Source organism: Balaenoptera physalus (assembly GCF_965194825.1).
Source record: "Balaenoptera physalus genome assembly, chromosome: 2".
Lineage (NCBI taxonomy): Eukaryota > Metazoa > Chordata > Mammalia > Artiodactyla > Balaenopteridae > Balaenoptera > Balaenoptera physalus.
Genome location: NC_138883.1, coordinates 513711 through 532132, shown reverse-complemented (window position 1 = coordinate 532132; position 18422 = coordinate 513711). Strand labels below are relative to the sequence as shown.

At 64.2% G+C, this 18422-nt stretch overlaps 2 gene segments (V, D, J or C); both read right to left on the bottom strand.

Moving 5' to 3' along the window:
- Nucleotides 1–18422, bottom strand: part of LOC309655521 (Ig alpha-1 chain C region-like) — a 193160-nt gene that overhangs the window by 64321 nt on the left and 110417 nt on the right.
- LOC309655447 (Ig gamma chain C region-like) lies at nt 5298–17697 on the bottom strand. The segment is given in 5 exons: nt 17607–17697; nt 6722–7015; nt 6326–6388; nt 5854–6183; nt 5298–5769 (listed from the first exon to the last, which is right to left on the bottom strand).

Genomic DNA, 18422 nt, shown 5'->3' with positions numbered 1-18422 from the left:
TCGGCTGTTTTGGGCTGAATTGTGTGCCCCAAATTCCAATCTTGAAGCCCGGACCCCAGGACCTCAGAATGTAACTGTATTTGGAGATGGGGTCTGTAAAGAGGTGATGATGTAAACTGGGGTCTCTAGGGTGGGCGCTAATCCAGTGTGACTGGCGTCCTTATAAGAGGAGGACATTAGGACAGAGACACGTACAGAGGGACGACCACGTGAGGACACGGGAGAAGACGGCGTCTACATGGCACGGAGACAGGCCTCAGGAGAAGCCAGCCCTGCACCTCCCGGATCTGGGATTCCAGCCTCCAGGGTGTCAGACAGTGATGTCTGTCGTCAAAGGCCCCTGTGGTGTCTGTCACAGCCTCCTGTGCGGACACACCCAACGCGTGCGACTTCCCTGTGGCTCCCCCAGGACCCTGGCTCGCCCCTGCGCCCACAGGCCAGGCGGGACGCCCAGGCTTGGGCGGTGGTGTGGGGGAGGCAGGCTGTGGACTTCTCGAGGGTAGGAGGCGTGTTAACCTAGGGAGACTTCTCAGCGAGCTAGGTGACTGTAAAGAACGCTTTATTGTCATTAAGAAAATGAAGAGACGGCAAAGAACATCGGTGGGCTCCAGCATTTAAAACGGAGAGCAGCCCCCCACGCTGCGATGACGTGGACCTTCCTTCCCACCCGGGGGGTGGCTCCTCCGACGCGGATGCTGAGCGCGTGTTTCCCCAGAGGCGGAGAGTTGGTACCGGGCCCGGAGGCTGGCCCTACGGGGGTCGCGCCTCTCACCCCTAGCCCGGTGCAGGTGGAGCTCCTGCTGTACGTGACTCAGGCCTTTGGCTGCAGGATGCGCTGGCCGCGCCTTCTGCCCTCTTCTCCGGGAGCCCCTCCAGCTCAGCCCGCGGGGCACCAGGTCAGCAGGGCCCTCTCCGGGAGGCCGGTCTGGCTGGACCTCACCGCCTCCCGCGCTGGGGCTCCTGCAGCGGCCTCGGGCCCAGGCCCTGCTCTGAGCAGCGTCCTCGGTGGAGGTGACCGGAGGGACCACTAGCGGCACCAGCAGAAGCTCTCCTGCTGGGAGAGGCGGGCGCTGAGGGGGGCGGTTCCCCTCCAGCTTCTGACACAGGCCGTCCTCCTGGGACCCTGCGTCTGGAGCCCGGCCGGGACAAGATGCAGGGGGCGGGCCCTGTGCAGAAGCCCGGGAGGCCGGCCTCCTCCTCCTCCAGGGGGACCCCCACGCCGACCCGGGCGTTCCCGGTGGTCCCTGGGGCCCCGGAGGTGTCCTGCGGGGACATCAACTCAGGTTGGGCATCACCTGCTGTCCACTCGGGTCTGTGAGTGGGGTGGGGGGCAGGTCGTGGTGGCCACGAGGCCAGAGGCCGGGGGTGCAGGCGAGGGTACTCGTGAGCTCAGAGGCTGGCGAGGTCAGCAGGCGGAGGGGCAGGCCTGGCGCAGGCTGAGCGGCACAAGGCGATGGACGTGGTCCTGCCGGTCCGGGTTGGCCCTGGACGCAGCATGTAGTGAGCGCTAGGCGCCCTGCCCGATCATGTTTCTGTAGTCGGGGACGATCGTCCGCTTCAGCTCCACCACCGACGAGAAGATCCATTTCACCTGAGGGGCGGCGAGGCTGAGTGCAGGCTGGACCCCACCTGGGCCGCCACCCAGGGACTGCCCCCCCATTCCCGGGCTGACGGACAGCGAGGGTTTCCAGGGTGGACATGAGGACATGATGGGGACAGGGAGGGAGAGTGGGGGACAGTGAGGGGACAGTAAAGGGACAGTGAGGGACAGTGAGGGAAGGTGAGGGGAGAGTGAGGCGATGATGAGGGACAGTGAGGGACCGTGAGGGACAGTGAGGAGAAAGTGAGGGACAGTGAGGGACAGTGAGGAACAGTGGGGGACAGTGAGGCACTGTGAGGGACAGTCGGGTACAGTGGGGGACAGTGAGGGACTGTGAGGGACAGTTAGGGACAGTGAGGGACAGTGAGGGCCAATGGGGGACAGTGAGGGAAAGTGGGGGCAGTGGGGGACCGTGAGGTACAGTGGAGTGCAGTGAGGGACCGTGAGGGACAGTGCAGGACAGTGAGGGACCGTGAGCAACAGTGGGGGGCAGTGAGGGACCGTGAGGGACAGTGCGGGACAGTGAGGGACCGTGAGCAACAGTGGGGGGCAGTGGGGGACCGTGAGGGACAGTGAGGGACAGTGGGGGACAGTGAGGGACAAAGGGGGACAGTGAGGGACCATGAGGGACAGTGGGGGACAGTGAGGGACAATGGGGGACTGTGAGGGAAAGTGGGGGCAGTGGGGGACCATAAGGGACAGTAGGGGGCAGTGAGGGACCGTGAGGGAGAGTGGGGGGTAGTGAGGGACCATGAGGGACAGTAAGGGACGGTGAGGGACCGTGAGGGACAGTGAGGAGACAGTGAGGAGACAGTGGGGGACCGTGAGGAACCGTGAGGGACAGTGAGGGAAGGTGAGGGACAGTGAGGGGACAGTGACGAACAGTGAGGAGACAGTGAGGGACAGTGAGGAGACAGTGAGGGACAGTGATGAACAGTAAGGGACAGTGAGGAGACAGTGAGGGACAGTGAGGGACCATGAGGGACAGTGAGGAGACAGTGAGGAGACAGTGAGGGACAGTGAGGCGACAGTGAGGGACAGTGAGCCAACAGTGAGGAGACAGTGAGGGACAGTGAGGTGACAGTGAGGGACAGTGAGGAGACAGTGAGGGACAGTGAGAGACAGTGAGGTGACAGTGAGGGACAGTGAGGGACAGTGCGGTGACAGTGAGGGACAGTGAGGGACAGTGAGGAGACAGTGAGGGACAGTGAGAGACAGTGAGGTGACAGTGAGGGACAGTGAGGGACAGTGCGGTGACAGTGAGGGACAGTGAGGGACAGTGAGGAGACAGTGAGGGACAGTGAGGGACAGTGAGGCGACAGTGAGGGAAAGTGAGGGACAGTGAGGAGACAGTGAGGTGACAGTGAGGGACCGTGAGGAGACAGTGAGGGACACTGAGGCGACAGTGAGGAACAGTGAGAGACAGTGAGGGACAGTGAGGAGACAGTGAGGGACAGTGAGGGACCGTGAGGAGACAGTGAGGGACAGTGAAGGACAGTGAGGAACAGTGAGGGACAGTGAGTGACAGTGAGGGACAGTGAGGAGACAGTAAGGGACAGTGAGGGACAGTGAGAAGACAGTGAGGGACAGTGAGGGACAGTGAGGGACTGTAAGGGTCCATGAAGAGACAGTGAGGGACAGTGGGGGACAGTGAGGGACTGTGAGGGACAGTGAGGGAAGGTAAGGGACAGTGAGGAAACAGTGGGGGACAGTGAGGGACAGTGAGGAACAGTGAGGAGACAGTGAGGGACAGTGAGGCGACAGTGAGGGACAGTGAGGAACAGTGAGGGACAGTGAGGAGACAGTGAGGAGACAGTGGGGGACCGTGAGGAACCGTGAGGGACAGTGAGGGAAGGTGAGGGACAGTGAGGGGACAGTGGGGGAGAGTGAGGGACAGTGAGGGACAGTGGGGGACAGTGAGGGACCATGAGGGACAGTGAGGGGACAGTGGGGGCAGTGGGGTACTGTGAGGGACAGTGGGGGACAGTGAGGGACCGTGAGGGACAGTGAGGGAAGGTGAGGGACAGTGAGGGGACAGTAGGGGACAGTAAGGGGACAGGGGACAGTTGGAGACACAGTGGTGACAGCGAGGGCACAGCAGGGCCGGCCCGCCCACCTTGAAGAGGGTCACGGTGGCGCTGTAGCACACGCTGAGCAGGAAGAGGGTGATGAAGATGGAGATGGTCGTCCACAGCCCGTCCAGCTCCCCGTCCTGGGCATCAGCACAGGTCTCCTCCTCTAGGAGCAGTTCTGCACAGGGAGGGGTGTGGTCAGTGCTGTGCCTGCCCCCGGGGGGCAGGGGTGGGGTCATCGGGGCCTCGCAGCGCGGCTCCCATTGTGGCGGGGTGGTGGCGGGATGCCCCAGGTGGGCCGGGCCAGAGGCACCTGAGGACAGTCGCTGGGCACCAGCCCCAGCCCCCCATTCCTCCAGCCTGGGCCCCAGTCTCGGCCTGGCCAGTGGGTCCTGCTCCCTCTCCTGTGCTGTGCGCTGAGCTGGGGCCCTTGGCGGGAGGGTGCCCGGACCCCCGCAGGACAGTGGCTCAGGGCCCGGCCTCCTCGCCCCCTGGGGCCAGACCCGGAGGGCGGGAGGGTCAGCAGAGCACGTGGGCCGTGGGCCCTGCCCCAGGGAAGGGGCAGGACAGTGTTGGGCTCTGTGCCTGTGCCCGCGGGGCTGGGAGTGCCGGGACGAGGGGGCTGTGGGAGGATTTTGGCCTGTTCGGCAGGCGGTGCCGGTGCCCCAGGGAAGAGGAGGGGTGGGTGACGGAGGTGGTCATGCGGTCAGTGTGGGGAGGGGCCGCTGAGCAGCCCACGGGCGTTGGAGGGTGGGGACCAGGCTGGGGTCTACGGCAAGGACTCATGAGAGCCAGCTCTGTGGTCGGGTGTGGGTCTGGGCGGCTGCCCTGTGGGAGGGCCCGTGTGCAAGGCCCGCGTGTGTGCACGCGCGTGGGTGTGTGTGCCGGGTGCCCTGCACACGCGTGTACGCGGGCAGGTGAGTGCATGTGGATGAAGGTGGTGGTGTGTGGGCTGGTGTGGCTCAGTGGGGGGCTCGCTTCCAATGGCTCTGGGCTCAGTGTCCACGGGTGCGCCTGGACGGTCCCTCCCCGGGCACTCAGGGCCGCTTGCCTCTGCCCCTTATGGGCACAGGGATGAGTGTCCCCACGAGTGCACAGACCTGGCCCCTGGCAGGGACAAGCAGGGCAGAGCCACCTGGCCTGAGTGGAGGGGGGCCTGATCTCCCGTGCCCGACGGTGCAGCAGGGCCGTCCACCCACCCCGGGCCGCGTGTGGCCCCCGTGAGGGCACAGAGCTGGCACGCGGACCCTGGAGCCAGGGACAGGAAGGTGGGGACGAGGACGGCCAGTGTCCCACAGCTTGGGCTGGAACAGGGGCGGGAAGAAGTGGGCACTCATTCTCCTGAGGGTCTCTGGTGGGCTTCTCCCGTTCCGGGCACACACTCCAGCCCCAGCAGCTGCTGGGCGGAGGGCGGCCGGAGCAGCTGTCGTCTCCGGGAGGGGCCCTCCCCAGCCTCGGGCAGCCCCCAAGCGGCCTGCACAGACCCGCCCACTCTGGGTCTGGCCCTGAGTGGGATCAGCCCTCGCGCACTGGTGGTGACAAGTGTGACCCAGAGCCGGGTCCCCCCTGCCCCAACGCAGGCCCGGCGTGCCCCGGGGCTCTGCTCGGAAAGAACCATGACAGCATTGCGGGGTCCCAGGGCGGCGCTGGGTGCTTTATTTCATGGCGCCCGGGAGGAATGTACACAGGGCTGGGGCTCAGGCGTCCTCGCTGGACGCTGAGAGCCCAAGGGGAGGGAGGGCTGGCTGGGGCGACAATGCCGTGGGGCTCATTTACCCGGAGACTGGGAGATGGACTTCTGCGTGTTGTGATTGTGCAGAGCCTCGTGCAAAACTACACACGTGTAGGTGTCTCCCTGCTGCCAGCTCCTCTTGTCTACCCTGAGCTTGCTGTACAGGAAGAAGGACCCGTCGGCGTCCAGCTGGGGTGGGGTCGTGCCGTACTTGTCCTCTGACTCCGGCTGCCCCTTTCTCTGCCACTCCACGTCAATGTCGCCCGGGTAGAAGCCGGTGACCATGCAGGTTAAGCTGACCGAGCTCTTGGCCAGCTCCTCCTGCGGTGGGGCCAGTATGTACACCTGCGGCTCCCGGGGCTGCCCTGTGGGGAGAGGCATGGCTGTTAGCATGATGGTCACTGCTATTGGCTCCCAGGGACCCTCCTGCGCCCGTCCACCTGACCCACCTTTGGCCTTGGAGATGGTCCTCACGATGGGGGCTGGGAGACCTTTGTTGTTGACCTTGCACTTGAACTCCTTTCCCTTCAGCCAGTCCTGGTGCTGGATGGGCAGGGCGCTGACCACACGGTAGGTGCTGTTGAACTGCTCCTCCCTTGGCCTCGTCTTGGCCGTGTGCACCTGTACGTCGTCCACGTACCAGGAGAACTGGACATCGGGGTCCTCGTGGCCCACGTCAACCACAACGCAGGTGACCTCGGGTATTTGGGATATTGTGAGGGTGTCCCTGGGTGTCGGGGGGAAGATGAAGACGGACGGTCCTCCTGGGAGCTCAGGGGCTGGTCGGGGAGACACGGAGGGTGGTCAACGCCTGGGTGGATCTCCTCTTGGGCACCCATCCATCCCCCTCCCCCAAGCCCCAAGGCCGCTCCTGGGCAGGGTCCACCCCCGAGGGGCGGAGGATGAGGCCGGGTGACTTACGTGGACATTTGGAACACTTCTGGCATTCAGGACACTTGGGGCATGGTTTGGGGCCATTGAGCTCTGCAGAGAGAACAGACAGGAGGTTACCGGGGTTGGGGACGGCCCGGGGTTGGCCTTAGGGCAGGCCAGGTTTTGGCAGGTGAGACCTGTGCCCACCTCTGTGGGCCCAGGGGCTGGGGGAGGCGTCCAGCCTGTGCCCACACTGGACCCGGTGGAAACGCCCAGAGGACCCCCTCCCCGAGCCTGGGAGGACTTCAGGTGAGGGAGAGAGACAGGCCTCCCGTGACCCCCTGGGCGGGATTCACCATCCCTGGTGTGCGGTGCGTTCATGTGGGAGGGCTGACCCCGGGCCTGTCTCGTAGTGGACACCCTCCCTGCGGCCCGTCCCCTCACCGATGCGCTTGTCCACCTTGGTGCTGCTGGCCGGGTGGGCTACGTTGCAGGTGAAGGTCTTGCCGGACGAGGTGCTGGCAGGCACGGTCACAGTGCTGCTGAGAGAGTACAGCCCCGAGGACCCGAGGACGGATGGGAAGGTGTGCACACCGCTGGAGAGGGCGCCCGAGTTCCAGGTCACGGTCACTGGCTCAGGCAAGTAGCTCGAGACCAGGCAGCCCACGACCACTGTGGAGCCGGTTGTGCCCTCACAGCTGGAATCCAGAGCGTAGACTTTCGGGGCCGTGGTGGAAGCTGTGAGAGAGGAGGCCGTGTGACTGGCAGGGCCTCACCCCTGCGAGGGTCCGGGCAGGGCATCAGGTGTGCAGGCCTGGGGCACCGTTGAGCCCAGCGACCATGTGCTTCCAGCGTGTCTGAAGACCAGCGGCCCGGCATGGCTGTCTCCCACCCCAGGTCTCTGCGTCTGCAGCTGTGGGCTCCAGACACCGCTGGGGGCCAGTGCTGGGTGACCACCTGGATTAGATCCCCCCGGGGCCCCAGTCCTCCTGTGGGTGTCTGGCCTGATCAGGCCCTCGGTCTGAGCCCTGACCAGTGGCTATTGCTCCCTGAGCCCACTGCCCTGCTCCTGTCCCCTTGTCCTGGCCTGCTCTTTGCCACCCAGGGCCCGTGTGTTCTGGATCAGCTCTGCCCATTGGCATCCCTGGGAGCCTTGCACTGCCCCTGGCCTTCTCCTCCGGCAGGGTGCCAGCACCCCAAGCCCCATTCCCCGGCTGGACCTGTCCCCTCTGACCCTGGTCTGCTCAGCCCAGATATGCAGACCCGTCTGAGCCCCGAAAGAGCCCCTTGTTTCCCCTCTGCCAGGTCCACTGCCCTGTCAACCCCACCTTGCTTTTGCACGTTCAACCCTCCTGTTCCAGCTCCTACAGTCTTCTGGAACAGGGTTGGGACCCTGGGTACAAGAACTGCGGCCCATCGGGTCCCCTCAGGGCTGCCCGTGCGCCTTCAGCCCCAGAGACCTGCACTCCCAGGTCCCCTCTCCACCCGGGCTTGCCATCCACAAAGCCCCTCCCAGCAGACCAGGGCTCACTTTTCCTCGGTCTTTCTTCCCCTGACTCTGGGGCACCTGGGGCAGCCCCTGCCCTCCCAGGCCCCTGCTCCCCTGCGCACCCCCGCCTGCTCCCCTGATCTCCCCCTGCACCCTCCCTACCAGCCCCCTGAGCTCCAGCGGGAAGGCTGCTCTCCTTTCTCTGTGCACTCAGGTTCCCCTCCCCCAGATGCTCCCTCACCTGCCTCCAGCCCCTCGTCCTGGCCTCTCAGCTGAGCCCGGGCTTCCTGCCCATCGAGTGTCTAGCTTCTTCCCACCTGAGCTCCGGTTCACCATCTCAGGCCTGAGTCCTCTCTGCCCTTGTGACCCTTCTCCCCGGCCCTGGGCCCTCAGAACACCCCAGGGGGACCCCCAGCCCGATCTCCTGTAGGACTCCCTGCTCTGCCCCCACTGCCAGCTGCCCTGCGTCCTGCCCTCCCAGCCCCCTTGGCTCAGGTCTCTGGGCTCAGCTCAGGGATGCTGTATCCTCATGTCATCTACTCACCTGGCGTCAGACTGCCCACTGTCCCTGGAGCACTGGGCCCACAGCACCAGCTGTCCCTTGCACCCTATGACACTTGCCTACTCACCTGCTCACCCCAGTACCTGGTCTGCTGAGGTCCTGGGCAGGACCCTACCTCCCCACCCCGAGCTCACCTGCACAAGCTCTGCCTGCTTCCCCAAAGCTCCGGGGCAGCACTCTGCCTCCCAAACCATTGCTCACCTGCACAAGCTCTACCTCCTCCCCAAAGCTTCCGGGGAGCCCCATCCCCTCCCAGGCTCCTGTTCACCTGCACAAGGTCTACCTGCTTCCCCAAAGCTCCTGGGAAGCTCCCTGCCCCTCCAGGCCCCTGCTCAGCTACACAAGCTCCACCTGCTACCCTAAAGCTCTTGGGCAGCCCCCGGCTCACCCAGCCCCATGCTCACCTGCACAAGCTCTACCTGCTCCATCAAAGCTCTGGGGACAGCTACCTGTCCTCCCAAACCCCTGCTTACCTGCACGAGCTCTCCCTGCTCCCCAAAGCTCCTGGGGCAGCCCCATCCCCTCCCAGGCTCCTGTTCACCTGCACAAGGTCTACCTGCTTCCCCAAAGCTCCTGGGGCAGCCCCTTACCCTTCCACCCACTCTGCTCAGCTGCAGAAACTCTAACTGCTCCCCCAATGCTCCCGGGAAGCCCCCTGCCCTCCCAGCCCCGGGCTCACTTGCAGAAGCTCTACCTGCTCCCCCAAAGCTCCAGGGAAGCCCCCTGCCCTCCCAGCCCCGGGCTCACCTGCACAAGGTCTACCTGCTCCCCCAAAGCTCCAGGGCAGCCCACTGCCCTCCCAGTCCCGGGCTCACCTACACTAGCTCTACCTGCTCCCCCAAAGCTCCCAGGCAGCCCCCTGCCTTCCCAGCCCCGGGCTCACCTACACTAGCTCTACCTGCTCCCCCAAAGCTCCCAGGCAGCCCCCTGCCTTCCCAGCCCCGGGCTCACCTACACTAGCTCTACCTGCTCCCCCAAAGCTCCCGGGAAGCCCCCTGCCCTCCCAGCCCCGGGCTCACCTACACTAGCTCTACCTGCTCCCCCAAAGCTCCCAGACAGCCCCCTGCCTTCCCAGCCCCGGGCTCACCTACACTAGCTCTACCTGCTCCACCAAAGCTCCCAGGCAGCCCCCTGCCCTCCCAGGCCCGGGCTCACCTACACTAGCTCTACCTGCTCCCCCAAAGCTTCAGGGAAGCCCCCCACCCTCCCAGTCCCGGGCTCACCTACACTAGCTCTACCTGCTCCCCCAAAGCTCCAGTGAAGCCCCCCGCACTCCCACCACCGGGCTCACCTACACTAGCTCTACCTGCTCCCTCGAAGCTCCCAGGCAGCTCCTGCCCTCCCAGCCCTGGGCTCACCTACACTAGCTCTACCTGCTCCCCCAAAGCTCCAGGGCAACCCCCTGCCCTCCCAGCGCCGGGCTCACCTACACTAGCTCTACCTGCTCCCCCAAAGCTCCAGGGCAGCCCCCTGCCCTCCCAGCCCCGGGCTAACCTACACCAGCTCTACCTGCTCCCCCAAAGCTCCCGGGCAGACCCCTGGCCTCCCAGTCCCAGGCTCACCTACACTAGCTCTACTTGCTCCCCCAAAGCTCCCAGGCAGCCCCAGCCCTCCCAGTCCCGGGCTCACCTACACTAGCTCTACCTGCTCCCCCAAAGCTCCAGGGCAGCCCCCCGCCCTCCCAGCCCCGGGCTCACCTACACTAGCTCTACCTGCTCCCCCTAAGCTCCCAGGCAGCCCCTGCCCTCCCAGCCCTGGGCTCACCTACACTAGCTCTACCTGCTCCCCCAAAGCTCCCAGGCAGCCCCTGCCCTCCCAGCCCCGGGCTCACCTACACTAGCTCTACCTGCTCCCCCAATGCTCCCAGGCAGCCCCCCGCCCTCCCAGCCCCGGGCTCACCTACACTAGCTCTACCTGCTCCCCCAAAGCTCCAGGGCAGCCCCCTGCCCTCCCAGTCCCGGGCTCACCTACACTAGCTCTACCTGCTCCCCCAAAGCTCCAGGGAAGCCCCCTGCTCTCCCAGTCCCGGGCTCACCTACACTAGCTCTACCTGCTCCCCCAAAGCTCCAGGGAAGCCCCCCACCCTCCCAGTCCCGGGCTCACCTACACTAGCTCTACCTGCTCCCCCAAAGCTCCAGGGAAGCCCCCCGCCCTCCCAGTCCCGGGCTCACCTACACTAGCTCTACCTGCTCCCCCAAAGCTCCCAGGCAGCCCCCTGGTCTCCCAGTCCCGGGCTCACCTACACTAGCTCTACCTGCTCCCCCAAAGCTCCCAGGCAGCCCCCTGCCTTCCCAGCCCCGGGCTCACCTACACTAGCTCTACCTGCTTCCCCAAAGCTCCCGGAAGCCCCCTGCCCTCCCAGCCCCGGGCTCACCTACACTAGCTCTACCTGCTCCCCCAAAGCTCCCAGACAGCCCCCTGCCTTCCCAGCCCCGGGCTCACCTACACTAGCTCTACCTGCTCCACCAAAGCTCCCAGGCAGCCCCCTGCCCTCCCAGCCCCGGGCTAACCTACACCAGCTCTACCTGCTCCCCCAAAGCTCCTGGGCAGACCCCTGGCCTCCCAGTCCCAGGCTCACCTACACTAGCTCTACTTGCTCCCCCAAAGCTCCCAGGCAGCCCCAGCCCTCCCAGTCCCGGGCTCACCTACACTAGCTCTACCTGCTCCCCCTAAGCTCCAGGGAAGCCCCCCGCCCTCCCAGTCCCGGGCTCACCTACACTAGCTCTACCTGCTCCCCCAAAGCTCCCAGGCAGCCCCCTGCCTTCCCAGCCCCGGGCTCACCTACACTAGCTCTACCTGCTCCCCCAAAGCTCCCAGGCAGCCCCCTGCCTTCCCAGCCCCGGGCTCACCTACACTAGCTCTACCTGCTCCCCCAAAGCTCCCGGAAGCCCCCTGCCCTCCCAGCCCCGGGCTCACCTACACTAGCTCTACCTGCTCCCCCAAAGCTCCCAGACAGCCCCCTGCCTTCCCAGCCCCGGGCTCACCTACACTAGCTCTACCTGCTCCACCAAAGCTCCCAGGCAGCCCCCTGCCCTCCCAGCCCCGGGCTAACCTACACCAGCTCTACCTGCTCCCCCAAAGCTCCTGGGCAGACCCCTGGCCTCCCAGTCCCAGGCTCACCTACACTAGCTCTACTTGCTCCCCCAAAGCTCCCAGGCAGCCCCAGCCCTCCCAGTCCCGGGCTCACCTACACTAGCTCTACCTGCTCCCCCTAAGCTCCCAGGCAGCCCCTGCCCTCCCAGCCCTGGGCTCACCTACACTAGCTCTACCTGCTCCCCCAAAGCTCCCAGGCAGCCCCTGCCTTCCCAGCCCCGGGCTCACCTACACTAGCTCTACCTGCTCCCCCAATGCTCCCAGGCAGCCCCCTGCCCTCCCAGTCCCGGGCTCACCTACACTAACTCTACCTGCTCCTCCAAAGCTCCCAGGCAGCTCCTGCCCTCCCAGCCCCGGGCTCAACTACACTAGCTCTACCTGCTCCCCCAAAGCTCCCAGGCAGCCCCCTGCCCTCCCAGCCCTGGGCTCACCTACACTAGCTCTACCTGCTCCCCCAAAGCTCCCAGGCAGCTCCTGCCCTCCCAGCCCCGGGCTCAACTACACTAGCTCTACCTGCTCCCCCAAAGCTCCCAGGCAGCCCCCTGCCCTCCCAGCCCCGGGCTCACCTGCACAAGGTCTACCTGCTCCCCCAAAGCTCCCGGGCAGCCCCCTGCCCTCCCAGCCCCGGGCTCACCTACACTAGCTCTACCTGCTCCCCCAAAGCTCCAGGGAAGCCCCCTGCCCTCCCAGTCCCGGGCTCACCTACACTAGCTCTACCTGCACCCCCAAAGCTCCCAGGCAGCCCCCTGCCCTCCCAGCCCCGGGCTCACCTACACTAGCTCTACCTGCTCCCCCAAAGCTCCCAGGCAGCCCCCTGCCCTCCCAGTCCCGGGCTCACCTACACTAGCTCTACCTGCTCCCCCAAAGATCCCAGGCAGCCCCCTGCCCTCCCAGCCCCGGGCTCACCTACACTAGCTCTACCTGCTCCCCCAAAGCTCCAGGGAAGCTCCCTGCCCTCCCAGTCCTGGGTTCACCTACACTAGCTCTACCTGCTCCCCCAAAGCTCCAGGGAAGCCCCCCGTCCTCCCTGTCCCGGGCTCACCTACACTAGCTCTACCTGCTCCCCCATAGCTCCAGGGCAGCCCACTGGCCTCCCAGCCCCGGGCTCACCTACACTAGCTCTACCTGCTCCCCCAAAGCTCCCAGGCAGCCCCCTGGTCTCCCAGTCCCGGGCTCACCTACACTAGCTCTACCTGCTCCCCAAAGCTCCAGGGAAGCCCCCCGCCCTCCCAGCCCCGGGCTCACCTACACTAGCTCTACCTGCTCCCCCAATGCTACCAGGCAGCCCCCTGCCCTCCCAGTCCTGGGCTCACCTACACAAGCTCTACCTGCTCCCCCAAAGCTCCCGGGAAGCCCCCCGCCCTCCCAGCCCCGGGCTCACCTACACTAGCTCTACCTGCTCCCCCAAAGCTCCCAGGCAGCCCCTGCCCTCCCAGCCCCGGGCTCACCTACACTAGCTCTACCTGCTCCCCAGAGCCCCTGAGGCAGCCCCCGACCCCCTGCTCTCCAGCCCCCTGCTCACCTGCTGCCTCCCTGCCCCTTGTCCCTGGAGCTCTGGCCCTCAGCACCCGCACCCCTCTGGCCCACCCCCGAGCCCTCACCCTAGTGCAGCTCCACTCCTGACTCCTTTCTTTCCCGGGGCTGAGCTCTGTTCCCTGGAGTCGCTAGGTGCCCACCCTGTCTCCGGGCCCCTCTCCCCTGGCAGAGCCCCTGTCCCACCGTGGGCCCCTCCAAGAGGAGCTCCTGGCGTGCCGAGCTTCACCCTCTTCTCTCTCCCACCACCCCCGGGATCCTCCTCTGGTCGCTTCTCCCTCCAGTTGCCGGGTCACCTGTCCTCTGCCTGCCCGCTCCCGGCCCCCAGCTCCCGCTCCCGGCCCTCCGGCCCTGGCTCTGCTCGCCCCTCGTGTAGCCTGTGGAGCTGCGTGCTCAGCCCCTGTGCGGCCAGCCCTGCCTGCTGTGCCCCCGGCGCTCCCGCTGCCCTGGGCCCCGGCCCCAGCCCAGAGCCCACCGCCAGCCCGCCTGCCACTGCCCTGGGGCTCAAGCCGGCTCCACTGTCCTGGACAGGACCCTCAGCCTCCCCCCACCCCCCCGCCACCGGGGGGGCCTTTCCTTCCCCTGTGCCGAGCCAGCGTCCTCCCTCCGTCCTTGCTCAGACCCACCTGCCCATCCTGGCCTCGTCCTCAGCCCCAGCCCAGCCCTGTGCCTGCAGCACATCTGGCCAAGCGAAGCCCTCAGGCTCCCGTCCCCCAGCCCATCATGTTCCTCGAAGGCCCAGCAGCCCCGCCGAGCTCTGCCGCCCCTGGGTTTCCAGCCCTGTTGGTGTGGACACGCCCCTGCCCGGGCTCCCTAGTCCCTGCCCTGGGCCAGCACTGTGACCCCTGGGCAGCCCGCCTTCCCCGTGCCCGCGTGGCTGCTCCAGCCGCTCTGTGGGGTCCCCGAGGCCAGTCTCCTCTTCATGGCACCCACTCCCTATCTCTGCCCCATCCTCGCAGACCAGACTCACCAAGGGGGGTGGAGGTCCTGGACTTGCTCCCCTGCAGCCCAGGGCTCCGCGCCCCTCCCTGCTCCGGCTCCAGGCACATGTGGCTCCTCAGGTCTGTGATCTGTCTCTGCAGCCCTGCTTCCTATAGGACTTGGTACCCAGCCCCCGGAGGTGTGAACTCCTTGCCCACAACCCTGCAAACACTAAGAACAGGACTGAAACCCAGCGGCATGGCTTGCTTCCTGAAGTTCCCTTTTCTTCTGGGTGGTTCCTGTCTCAGAGGGCCTGGGGAGTCCAGATGCAGCAGAGATGCATTATTTTGGGGTGTAGGGCGCGGTGAGTGGGGCCGAGGGACCCAGGGGACAGAGTGGGAACTCCGGCCGTCACAGCTCCACCCTCCTGAGGGAATATGCCTGCTCGGCCCACAGCACCCTGGGTAATAGGCTCCACGCCTGAGCCTTCTGGGCCTCTGAACTCTGGTGGGCAACACTCCCACCTCCCCCAGCACAGATCCCCAGGGCATCCTGCCTGCCTCCAGAGCAGATCCCCAGGGAGTGTCGGTGTGAGGGGGCAGAGCAGAGCAGGGCTGCGCCCTTGACCTTGTGTGAAGTGCTCTACTGCCCCTCTCATGTTCTATTTGAACCAAACACTCGGGCTCTCTGGACAAGCCTCAGAGTTGCCCAGTGCTGGGTTTTCTGTGCCCGACCCCAGCAGGCTGCACGGTCCGTGTCGGAGTCCGTGGGATGCCTGGTCTCCCAGCGCAGATGGCGGCTCTCAGAAGGGCCTTCGCCACAAGTGGACTCTCCTGTCAACACAGTCTGGGCACTCGTATGCTGGGAAGGAGGCCACCGGGCCCTGAAGAATGGTCTTAGCTGCTCACAGGTCCTCAAAGAGGCCTAGAGGGTCACTCACCGCCCCTAGTTTCCTCCTATTGTACCTTTTCCAATTATTGAAACATTTTCTTCCTGTTATTGGCCACCCAATAAGCCACCCGGTTTTTCCTTATGGTGCAGGACCCACTGCTCACATTTCTTTCTTTTCATTGGTTGCTGAGTGCTCTTTGTATATAAAGGAGTCCTGCCCTGTGTCACGTGTGCTCATGCGCTCTGCCCCGTTTCCATGGGACTTCAGAGCCCCTTGTGGGCGGGCTTCTCCAGGTCTTTACCCTCAGGAGGAGGCTCAGCCCGGGCCCACCACTGTGCTTGGCCAGCCGGCCCTCTCCCTGGTGCCTGTGGCTCCTGCCTTCGCGGCTCCCAGCTTTCTTCTCGAGGACGGTGGCGGCCAGCCCCAGACAGCTCTCGCTTGTTCATCGGGACGTCCAGGCTGGCTGGTGGGATGGGGCCTGAGGACTGGCCTGTCTGCGTGAGCTCAGTGGGTGGACGGCTGGGTGGTGACTGGGGCCCCAGGAGGCTGATGCCGGCCTCCATCCTGGTGCTTGTGCAGCTGTGTTCCTGCGGCCTCCTGCACTGACCACTGAATGAGCCCCTCAGGGTTTGCCCACGGGGATGGGGATTGTTGCTTTTACCTTTGTGCGGGGAGGGGCGGTGAGTCTGGGCTGGAGGCCAGCGGCGCAGGCGTGGTGGAGCCTGAGCCGGGGTCTCTGTGGGTATTGAAGGACTCTTGAGGCGGAGCCCGGCTGGACACTTGGCTCCTCGGGGCCCAGAGCTGCCCTCTGCCCCCTTCCCTCTGGCCCCTTGTGCACGTCCTTGGGGGGGGGGCACCTCCTGCTCCCAAGGGACCACAGGCACCTCCCCCAAGGTACGCTCAGGTGGCATGGGGTTCTTTAATGAACTTTACTAGGAAAAGTTAGGAGACAGAGGTTGAACTGATTCCTGTGCTGGGCCCATCTATCTCCTACCTCAAATCGCCCCTGAGATATGTGGACCCCGAGAAGTGTTTATTGGCAGGATGTAGGGCGATGGTCCCTCTTCTGTAGCTTCTTCAGGCTGGTATTGGGCTCATGGACCCTACGTAACTGGGGCCACAGAACTCTCGCTCTGTCTTGTTAAGGGGCCCCAAGGTGAGTTCTGCTGCCACCCTGACAGGATCTGTTTCAGGGAGTGGCTGGAATCCCTGTATCACCATCATCTTGACATGGAATTGCCGTAATCTAGAGGAGACAAATCTTTCTAAGAGGATAAACAGACATGGGCCAAAGAGGAGAAGAGGAAAGATAGAGGTTCCAGGTCCTATGAGTGGAAGGGACCAGGAGAACCAGGACCAGGTGAGAGCCATCCCTGGGTTGCCTGCTCCCTGAGTTGAAAGGCCTCAGATAAGAAGCCCTGAGTATCTTTTTGGACTTGACCTGTTTGGTTTACCCCAAACCCACATTGTTCCTTTAACATGGCGCAGATTCCCCCTTGGGCAGCGGCTAGCACGTTGATGGCCTTCTCAGGGGTCACTTTATCTGCAGAGATATGGCTAGGGATAGGATCTAGCTCCCTCTTTTCATTAGCCTCAGTTAGGGTCAAAATAAGGGGTTGCTCAGGGTCTCCTAAGCATAATATGGCCCCAAGGAAGCCCAGAAGATCTCTCCCCAGCAGTGGGGTGGGGCTTTTGGCAACCAGAAAGGCATGCGAGCTCAAACGCTGTTGAAACTGGCAAGCGAGAGGCCCAGTGAAGTCACGGGTGAGAGGCTTTCCGTCGACACGGTTACTGTGCAGCTTCTAGAAGAAAGAGGCCCAGCGTGAGAAATCAGCACAGAGTAAGAGGCTCCCGTATGGGCTAAAAAGTCGCTCTTCCTACCTGCCACGTCAAGGACGCCCAGGGCCCCTTGATGGAGACAGACATCTCGTTGCGGGGAGCTGCCAGAATCCCCGGGGTGACTCAGTCGTCCAGCATGGCCATCTCAGGAACAGGAGCCCCCCTTCCCCTTCGGGACCGAGGGCGGTCCCACTCTGATGGCCCGTCTGCTTGTAGACTGGGCGTGGCCTGGGGGGCTCCTTCTGGCATTCATGGGCCCAATGGCCGGTCGACTTGCATTTGAAGCATTCCCCTTTGCTGGTCTTACTTCCGGACTGATGGTTGAACCTTCTTGTCTCCTTTGGGTTCTCCCGAGGTTGCAAAATGCGGCTGACAGCAAGGGCTATCGGTTTAGCTGGAGCTTTGACCTGCCTTTACTCATGCTGAGTTCTCTCTTCCCCCTCCGGTTGATCTGGATTATTAAATACCCCAAAGACCACCTCTATGAGTTGGTGCATAGGGGTTTGCGGGCCTAATTGTGACTTTTGGGGTTTTTGCCTCATATCGGGCAGACTGGCTGATGAAATGTTGTCCCAGCAGGGACTGACCCTCAGGAGTGAAGGGGCCTATGTTAGTAAACTTTCTAAAAGCCTCCACAAGCCATCCTGAAGAAGAGCTGCATTTTCTTCTTTCTCTTGGGTCACTTCCTTGACCTTTTCATGGCTGACTGCTTCCTAAAGTCCTTTCTCGTTCCTTCTAATAGGCATTGGACCATGTGGCTCCTGGCCTTCGTTCCCCCACTGCCCACCACCCCTGGGAACTATAATCCCGAACGGGCTCCTAAATGGGGACTGTGTCCCCACCCCCATCATAAATGTGGAGTTGGTGCCTGGCGAGCTGGTCAGCACGCCCTTGGTCTGCTGTCCAAATCCTTTGTTTCTCCTCATGGGTACAGTAGGTAGACAATCCCTCCGTGGCTCCCATTCCACTCCCTTGTCCTGATCCTCTCGACCCCACTCACCGAGGGTTGGGGTGGTGGACTCGCTCCCCTGCAGCCCAGGGCTCCACGCCCCTCCCTGCTCCGGCCCCAGGCACATGTGGCTCCTCAGGGCTCTGCTCTGTGACTGCAGCCCCGCTTCCTATAGGACTTGGTACCCAGCCCCCGGAGGTGTGAACTCCCTTCCCCCAGACCATCAGACACTAAGAACAGGACTGAAACCGGGTGGCTCAAATTGCTTCCTGAAATTCCCTTTTCTTCTGGGTGTTTTCTGTCTCAGAGGGCCTGGGGGAGTCCAGATGCAGCCGGGGTGTCTCTTGTGGGTGTGTGGGGTGTGGTGAGCGGTGCCCTTGGACCCAGGGGACAGAGTGAGAACCCCGGCTGTCACGGCTTTCCACCTTCTGCAGGGATTATGCCTGGTTTGCCCACCGCAGCCCGGGTACCGGGCCCCTCGCCTGAGCCCTCTGGGTGTCCCAGCCCTGGTGGGCACCTCTCCTGACCCTGGAGAGTGTGTGGTTGGGCTCAGCCTGCAGCCCAGCCCCTGCCTCGTCCTGCCTACCTGCCGGGGTGGCCTCCCCTCCAGACCTCTGTCTCCCGCCTCTTCCCTCCTCCTCTCCCTGGCTCCATCCGTGGCCCCGATATCTGACCAAAGGCCAGTGTAACGTGCACGGTCAGAGGGCAGTTGTTATCCCGGCCACAGCTGTCCCCCGGGGGACAGAGTTCACGATGGTCACTGGGGCCGGAAAATGGCCCTCTAGGTGAGAGAGAGCGTGCGGCCTGTCCACTGCTGTGTGTGGGCCGAGACTGGTCGTCCCATCTTTGGGGGACACTGACCCTCAG